The sequence below is a fragment of the Pogoniulus pusillus genome, chromosome 7 (genome assembly GCF_015220805.1).
Source record: "Pogoniulus pusillus isolate bPogPus1 chromosome 7, bPogPus1.pri, whole genome shotgun sequence".
In the NCBI taxonomy this organism is placed as follows: domain Eukaryota; kingdom Metazoa; phylum Chordata; class Aves; order Piciformes; family Lybiidae; genus Pogoniulus; species Pogoniulus pusillus.
The window spans coordinates 14,427,323-14,436,925 of record NC_087270.1 but is presented as its reverse complement, the minus strand read 5'-3'; positions in this window follow the sequence as shown (position 1 = coordinate 14,436,925).

The window sequence follows — 9,603 nt, the reverse complement described above, 5'->3', positions numbered from 1 at the left end:
ATCCTTAGTCTACTGCTGTCATTTGCTCAGTGTCCAGCCTGGGACAAGTAATTCAGAGCTTTGGGTCATTTTAGACCTATTTATATTCCTTAGCATTCATCATAATTCCTCTTATAATCACTTTAAATTAGTCTTTTGGCTCTTCATAGCCAACAAAGATCTGTATGATCTCATAGGTTGATACAGAGAGCTGCTCCAAGCAGTGCTCAGCCTTCACACGGCATTTTTGAGGAGAAGTTGTCAGTGTAGTATTTTAACTCGAGCACCCAAAATCTGAACTGACAGCAAACAAGCACACACTTCTGGAAGATTTGGGCATTAGATATGGTGTTCCACATGCAATTTTTTAAACTGAGGATACAGGTCACAGAAGTAACTTGTAATGTTAGAAGTGGTGTTTATTTAGTCTTGAAAATAGGTATCTAAAAATTATCCCACACAGGAGAAAACTTGAGCATTTACTTTATTTCTTGTTTTGTAAAGAAGACAGCAATGACTGCTCAGAGTTCATGTGAACGCCTGAAAAGGTGATCAAGTCACACCCTTAGCTTCCCTTTTTTAAAACCATAGAACTAGTGGCTCTTAAACCACTCCTCACTCCTATTGCACACACAACAGGGAAAGCACTGGCTCTTATAAATTTTCTGCAATTTACTTTTTGTGTATATTTTTTCCTTTCCCTTTAAATATATATATATATATATATATATATATAAATATATTAAAAATTCTGTGCCACTCATTCATCCCTGCAAGTTCAAAAAGGCCCAAATCCATTTGTTCACACTAAAGAACCAAACTGGGGGGTATCTCAGTGATGGGAGAGCTAGCAAGTAACATGCAATGAAAAACAAACTGTTTCCTATTATTCCACAAATATTCAGTCTATCTTCTGCAGTTTCCAGGAAGGGTGTGGAGAAGTTAAGTGGTCAGAAACTACATTCTGTGTGCATCGCCATATACCATCCAGAATCCAACTGCAACAGGAGAAGCATATCCCTTGGACAGCTAACCAGTGCCATCGTATGGTGGAAGATCAAATAGAGAATGATGAATGAACTCATTTTAGGGTCTTCCTCTGTCCAGGGAGCTTGCCGTGGATGTAGACAGGGTATTCTTGTTATTTTTTCACTACACTCCGTAAGCCAAAGCAAGATGAGACTCTCCCCTCCCTCCCCAAGGTATTCCAAAAAGACTCTAGCAAAGACATGTAGCACAAGGGATGGTTTGCAGCATGAAAGTTTGATGTTTCACACTGCTCTGGAGGGAACACATTTTAATCTAGTGACCCATTTAAAAACAGTAGGTTGCTCTAGTTGTTCATCCTTTTAATTTTCTGGCAAAGCCAAAGATGATGAAGTGACACATCTCAAAGAAAGAGAAACTTTGTTGTCAGACAAGGAGCTATTGAAGCCTTTTACTGAGCTCTGCAAGGCATCCCCTCCAACAAGATCTGGGCTAAGAAGAGAAAGGAACTTGCAAGCATGAACAATGACACTAAGACCTACAGTGGCATGGCTACACTGCTTTGGTAGATGCTCTGTATTTCTGCTTGTCATAGTTTCTTTAATAAAAGACTCTTTTTCTCAATATTGTTTCTCCAACTTCACATCTGCTGCCTCAGCTAAAGGGAACCACTCTCCCACGCTCCTTAACATACAGTGGTACTCACCCAGCTTTTACAATTTACTACAGTTCCAATTTCCAGCCCACTCCTCTAGCTTTATTAAATCATTCCTTTTTGCAACACAAATGCTGTCATTTATGACAACACAAAAGATGAAGAGCAAGTGTTTCAGGTCACCTGCTTATTCCTTTCCTCTGTCTGACCTCATAAGCATCTCCCAGCTCTTCAGCACAAGCCTCAGCCCCAGACAAAACATAATTACCACTTCAAAAGGGGTGTCAACTTCAAAGATATTACACATACAAATTTTAAAAGTATTTGCAGAAATTCAACTGCCTCACCAAAAGGCCTAGGTATTTAGTAAAACAACATGTATACAAACAAGACCCCCACATGGCACCACTGCCCTCCTAAACACTGACCTGAAATATTTCTGTTCCCAAGGGAAGTGGTGAAAGAGAAAGCAGGTCAATAAGAACTAGCATAAAATATGTAGGCAAGTGCCGTGAGGGGACAACACAGACTCCATACGATTCAATGTGAATCCCACTGGAGAAGTTTATGGTAGGTTATGACCCTCTTTATATAGTCTAGAGTGTAACACACACCCCTATACATTAGCATAATCTAGGCGAGTACAGCCAAGTCTTTTACATACATCACACCTTGCTTTTTCCCTTAGCCAGATGTCCCACTCTTTCCTCACCGGTGGGATGCGTCGTGAAGCTGTGGGAATTAATGTCACATGCTCACATACTGCTTGTTATTATTCCCTCTTGCATTGGCCTCCCACTGGCAAGTCTGTTGAGAAGTCAGACTTTATTAGAGGGAATATTTTTCCTTTAAGCAGGGTACAGAAATATAAATGAATACAATTTTGCAGTGTCTGCAGATAACAATGTCAGAAGAACCCAGACTTAAGGGATCAGATTAAATGACCAGAGGTGGTTTTTACTGCCAAAGGATCCAAACCCACTATTCCCAGAAACTGCTACAGCTCTACTTCAGTACCTGGGCAAGAAGGCTAAAGCTTCCAGAAGGGTTACAAACCACATCTTTACCTCAAATTAGCAAAGAATTTTCCATTAACAAAGATAGCAATTTCGATAAGCAGCAGACAGACACCTTTCATCATCCCACAGAACTACTCTTGCAAGCTCACATTCACATGTTTTAGCCAAAGTTTGTGTGCAGCTACAAAGTCCCTGAGTCTGAATACAGAAGTTTGCCCTAGAGAAACTCAGTTTTTTTCAGGCTATTCCCACCCTGTGCATTTGATGAGCTCGTTTTTAAGTTGCCAGAAGACTGCAAAGAAACCTGAATGCCCAGGTGTTGGGTTTTCGTTGCTTTGGGTTTTGGGGCATTTGGTGAGTTTTTTTCGTTGGTTGGTTAGCTGTTTTTCTTCCACATAAAGCATATCTTAAAGCTGCCTTGTTGGAGACACATCACATCCCATACACCAGCAGGACACTGGTAAAAAGCAATTTAATGAACATAAGACTGATGTGTTCTTAACTGAATACAACAGCGAGGAATACAACAGTGAGGACTGAGAAGAGCCCGGGCATATGTGAAGGAGCTGCCTTCTCTTGTTCAAGGAACCTGCTTATCTTTGCTGTTTTCACAGCAATAAAAATCATGACTCAAATCTCTTGGAAGCTTACCACTCAAACAAAAAAAGTATGCTAGATTGTATGTGTCTGTTACACTGCTGGTGTAATAGACTTCACTGTATGCAAACATTAGGCTATACATATATAAACATACTGTTTGGTTACTGTCATATGCAAAGAGGCTTTCTGGAGGAAAAAAAAAGGGGGGGGAATAAAAGATTTTTCACTGACAATCATTCAATCCTCTGACTTGCTTATGCTTTGTAGGGTCCTCAGGACTCAAAAAAAAAAAGCCTACCTCACTTCAGAAATCCCAGCACTGGTTTAGGAAAAGGGGATTTGCACCTTCAACTGTTTCTCATGAGTTCAAGCACTCAACTAAGAGAAATACTTGGTTGTAGGTATCTCAAACTTACTCAGCAGGCCAACAGCACTTGGGAAGATCAAGTCAAATTCAGTTACCTATATTTTCTGCTTGAACCTATTCTCCCTTCTCACAAACATGGCACATGCAATACTTCTGCATCGCACCTCAGAGACTAGAACATTATGCAACCTACAGGTACCAAAGAGAGGAAAGAAGAACTTGTGCTGTCCTAAAATAGAGTAAGACATAAGTGCCCCACCAAGCTAATGCAAGCCAGGGCTCAGATGGGTGTGGTTGGGAAGTTTGTTTAATGAAATCAGCCCAGCTTCATACTTTTACTTCAAAACCCTTAATTCAAACAAAAGATTACATCCACTTGCCACAGAAAGTTTGATTACTAAGTTTATCCAACTAAGTTTTCTAGAGAAAACATTAAGGTTCAATCAAGTAATCATTACAGTTAATGCAAGCTAAGGGAATCAAGCAGTATTTGAAAGCTCTCACAAGAGATACGGCAGGGAATTACAGTAGAGCTAAATATGACAAGAATAGGGGGCAAGGGGGAGAAGATCGAGTAAAGGAGAAAAGAAATTGCTTTAAAATCTCTATTTTCCTGTATGCTTCTAAGGCTTTGTTAGAAAGTTAGGATGAGAGACATACACCCTGCTAAAACAAGTTTACCAGTTCAAAAAACAGTTACTTGCTCAGCTGTGGCGCATGAACAGGGTACAAGGGCTATTTTAGGGCTGATCCCTGTGACAGCTTTTAATTGTCTGTTACAACCTGTAATTAAATCAGTTACTTGAAATGTTCTATATGAGTATGGTAATATAGCTGGAGAACTGCTGGGAGAGTTTACCAGAACAGTAACAGGCACAATTTTTCACAAGCATTGTCTTTATCTGCTCTAATGGTTTATGTTTAAAAATCAACCAACCAACCACAAAAACACCCCAACAATACAAAACAAACAAACAAAACCCCCTACACTGTTGGACTATTTAAAAAACACACTGTTGGGCTATTTTTTTTACTTAAGGTAAATGCTAACTGTATTTTCCTCCACGAGTTGTTTATTTGTAGCCAGGTTCTACTTTAAAAAATGTGACAAATTAAATAATAAGGGCATATGACCTCATGCCAAAACTAATTAAGAAGCTCCATGTAATTTTTTTATATAAAGTAGCATGCAAATTGAAAATCAGAAGAAAGCAGAGCCATTAGAAGCTAACCAATGCAAATTGGTAGCCTTCTCCTGACAATGAAGTTCGTAGTATATTCACTGATCACTTGTAAAATGCAAATCACTTTTTTAGATATGTAGGTGGCTTTTTGCTGTTTTAAACTTTTTTCTCTACTGGGTAAGCAGTACTTTAAATGAAATATTTAGCCACAGGATGGGGACCAGGCTATGGATAGAATTGAGTGATCAGCTACAGCTGTATCCTAACCAAACTAAATAAGTGGCTTAAGACTAAGTACATCCTAACTGACTCCACCCCACAATTTGGGAAACTTTAGCAAAGAAAAGTTTTCTGCTGTTATCCCACAAGTTACACTAGCACACCCGGTGAGCTCTAGAGGATGGGGTATACATGTACAGCTCAAAAGGGAGCTACTTAAGCTACTGCTGAATGAAATGTCTACTTTTAATAACTACCATGATATAAACATCAATATGATTCTTACAGCATAAGAAGACAGAGTAATGTCATCACAGACATTAAACTTTATTAATAAATAATCTCTATTTCAATGTGAGAGAAGCTGCTAGAAAAGGCACACACCCACTGCTTGTCTCCTGTAAACTTGACTAATGAGCTAAAGCATGTTAAAACCACTGAAATCAAGTAAATAGTGTTTTCTGCAGATGAGTATGCATACACATCCAAGCTATTTGGGTGTTTCAAAGAGCAAAAGGCACCTGGTGAATATAGTATGTTTTTTTCATACTGTTCCTCTGACCACATGTCTCTCAGGAGAAACTGACAGGCTTTGTATTGACTTGGGAGACTTTGACATGGTTACAGCTGAGCTTTCTGAAGAAGCAATGTAATAATCTTTAAGAAATTTGGATTTGTATATTATTATGGAGGTTACTTTTCAAATGAAGCAGATCTCTACTCTGAAATGTCATTTTTATAAAAAGAGGTGGACCTTTAAAAAAATCTTAGCAGATTCAAGCTTCTTACACTAAATAGCTGCAGGTTTCTCCACTGGTCTTGATTTTGTTGTTTGAGGATTTTTTGTTATTTAACTTCTGAATGATTCCTCTTGCTTTCAAATGGAGTAACTGCCACGTAAGCATAATACCACAGCCAGTAGCAAAAGAACATGTTCTGTAGGTGTTCTTCTGAATAGGGAAAGAAATGAGGCAAATGGTGGCAGCTCCAGCTTCTGAGACTGAACTGTAGGAAAAAGGTCTGGTGGCAGCAAGGATGTGTGGGGGAACATGTCTTATATTGCAGCATGATGGTAACAACCTCCTTCCAGAAAGATTTTGACCTCTAGGCTTCCTCTCTGTGGAGCCTGCTATACAGGTAGCCTAGCTAACCCATCCTCAAGGATATCAGGAGAGAAAAGTTAGATTGGGTGATCTCTGATTTCTGGGCAGAGAAAGATTTTGAAAGGGGCGTTAGTCTTCAATGTCATTTCAAGAAGAATGTGTACAAATTTTAATCAGCATTTTCAACACGCCCTCAGCAGTTTGGATGGATATCTTTTCAATAAAACAGCAGAGAGAAATGTGCTGTCATTAGAGCTGAGATTAGTCCTCATTTGTGATTTATGCTTGTTAAACAGCTGTGTGTAGGGCGTTCACAGCAGAGGCCTCTTGGCTCTGCAGCTTGTTATTTCTCTTGATGAGGAGTCCAAATGCACTGGTCTTCAGAGCATGATGCTTAGACCACCTATTTGTCACATTCAGCTTAATTTTAGGAAGACAGTAATGGGAAATATAGTCAGTAGAGGAGACCTCACTAGGTGAGACCTGAATTTCTCCTATATACAGAGTGCAGGGTTGTACAGCAAGAAAAAAAACTAAGCATATGAGTTGAATGGGACTCTAAAAACACATCAACAGTATTTTGTTGCCTACAGAAGCATTGGTGTGGCTCATGAGATGTAGTTTTGAAGTTCCAGTGCAAAACTGGTTTATTCTTAGTTTACTGACATCTGCTGTACATAGGTAGAACTTTGGATGAAAAAACATGTCTGTTGCATTAATCCCAAAATAGAGAGGGAAAGTGCAAAGGAGGGGGGGGGGGGGGGGGGGGAATTAAAATTATGTGTATTCTTGGGTGGCATTTATTACTATTATTAAAAATCATTAAACTGGATATGGATCTGAGTGAAAAAGAAAAATCTAATGGAAAGGTAGAATATACATCTGGATGAATAAATGAATAATATTTTTACTCTTTCATTAAGTTAAACTTTGATTTTGTTTGCTGCCTAATATCCTGAACTAAATCTGAGTTCTATCTTTTTTCTGTTACAGTCATATGGCTGTAACATGCTATCTCATGACAGTTACGAAGCACACACACTTAAGGCTTCTCATTTTGGTGAGTGTGGAAAAAGATATCTAATAATTTTGGTTTAAATGGAAAGATCTGTTTTCAGTGCTCATTACTGTTTGTAAACTGTTCAACTCTTCTTATGTTCAACTCTTATGCATGTTCAAAGGGAAAAAACAACAAAGCTAATAATTATTTTGTAGAAGCTCATCTGAAAAACATGTTTATACTTATTCTGAGGTTTTTTGACAACCATACATAACCTCAGCTAAAGAATTTATGCTTTGGTACAAGTGATGTGGATGAATAAGGGTTTCTTAAGTGGAAGCATGCATTTTGCATGTCTGCTTCTCAAGAGTTATGGCATTTCTCTAAGTCCTCAGCGCCATGTCAGAATATGCATAATTGCACTACTGCTGATGGCAAAAATCAGAAGGACAGAACATCACTGTTTCTTTCACATGGAAAATAATAAAACAAAGTGTTAGACACATGGAGTTATTATGTAAGTGTTTCTTGCGCAGTAGTTACTGTTGACAGAAAATGTGATCAAGAAAAAGACTTTTCTCATTCTGTGTGGTTTTGTTCTTTGTGGTGAATAGACAATGCTTGTCAGATTTTCATTTCTAAGTCATCCTTATGTAATCCCTCACACCTTTGTAATTGTAAAGCTTGTTTCTAAATTCTGTAGTATCAGACAATTCAAATTTATAGAATCACAGAATCATAGAATCAACCAGGTTGGAAGAGACCTCCAAGATCATCCAGTCCAACCTAGCACCCAGCCCTGTCCAATCAACTAGACCATGGCACAAAGTGCCTCAGCCAGGCTTTTCTTGAACACCTCCAGGGACAGCAACTCCACCACCTCCCTGGGCAGCCCATTCCAATGGCAAATCACTCTCTCTGTAAAGAACTTCCTCCTAACATCCAGCCTGTACCTCCTCTGGCACAACTTGAGACTGTGTCCCCTTGTTCTGTTGCTAGTTGCCTGGCAGAAGAAACCAACCCCCACCTGGCTACAGCCTCTGTTCAGGTAGTTGTAGACAGCAACACATACATCACTCTTGTGTTCATACTCCAGAAAATGCCACCCTGCTGCTGCTTCTTTGTATCATCTAATTCTCTGCTCAAAGTATGCTGGCTTCCCAATTTAGTTTAAGCCTTGAAAGCCCTAAGTAACCACTTTCCGTGTTTAACAAAAGATAAGATGCTGTTGCTCATGTCTCTTACACTTTACAAATGCTCCCATGCACTCCATCACTCTTACAAAATCAAATAAGTTTTATAACAGTGTAAATCTTTGAACAATTATTTGCCATGAGCTAGAGAATAGTAATTATAATGAGTAATAATGTCACAAAAATCTTTCCAAATAATTCTCTGTTGGCAGCAAAGTAAATGCGAATTCAGGCAAATGTAGTGAACGTTTTTGCTTTGCCACCTAATACATTTTTGTATGAAACAAAACTGCACCAATGAGTTCTGAATCTGGATAAAGTTAACAGTCCTTTTGCCCAGGCTAAACCCTGAGTTTCTGGATCACTCATCATCTTTTCTCTTCTATGTCTTGCAAAAATGATAAGAAACATGTTGGCACAGAAAATGAGTTATTATTTGGACCGTCAGCCAGTGAATCTGTTTTCTATAAATGCTTCAACAGAAAAAAACAGTAAAGTAAACAGAACAGATTTGTGAACAACAAGCAGTATCAAAAGAGCATTGGAAATAAACTGATAACAAATAGCATTACTTTTTTATTCAGTAACACCCAAATGTAAATTGTTAACTTCAGGTGACAAATGAGTTTAAGATGGATGCATGGATATTACTGTTGGGATGACCAGATCTCCATGATCACATTTATGCTCACAGACATTAGGTTTTTTTTTAATTATTTATTTGTTTTGCACTATAAAGCTGAGCAATAGTCTCAGGAATAATTAATGTATGAACAAAAACAGTAACATTTTGTTGCACTCTGAACATGTAACAGCACGATAAATATTTTAACTGGCAAGCCTTTGTGACAAGCAGTAACAGCAGTTCTAACCCTCTTCTTGCCCTTTGAAAAAAACTTTTGACATTCCTGCCTTAACAGAGTATTAAATACCATTATTTTTGCCTTACCAAGGAAAGTGAGGTACAGCATGGCGTGACTCCTTTGGCCACTTGAGAGGTGAGTGACCTTGAAGTATGGTACGAATATCTCCATGCTGTCGTCTTGTTCCAGTTGCCAGACCCTGCCACAAGTTAGACAATTGGTTAAGACATTAGTAGGAGTGATTACTGTGAGAAATATATATAGAATCATATGTTTGATCCCGATCAATTCGTGGCAAGAGGTCACAGACAAGAAGGGGAGGGGTTGAATGAAACTGCATTCCTGCTTGCACCACCATCTCAATAAGCTTAAAGATAAGAGTAATTAGATTGGTGAAGGAAGGAGGCATGTGGAAGAGATAGTCTTTTGCATAT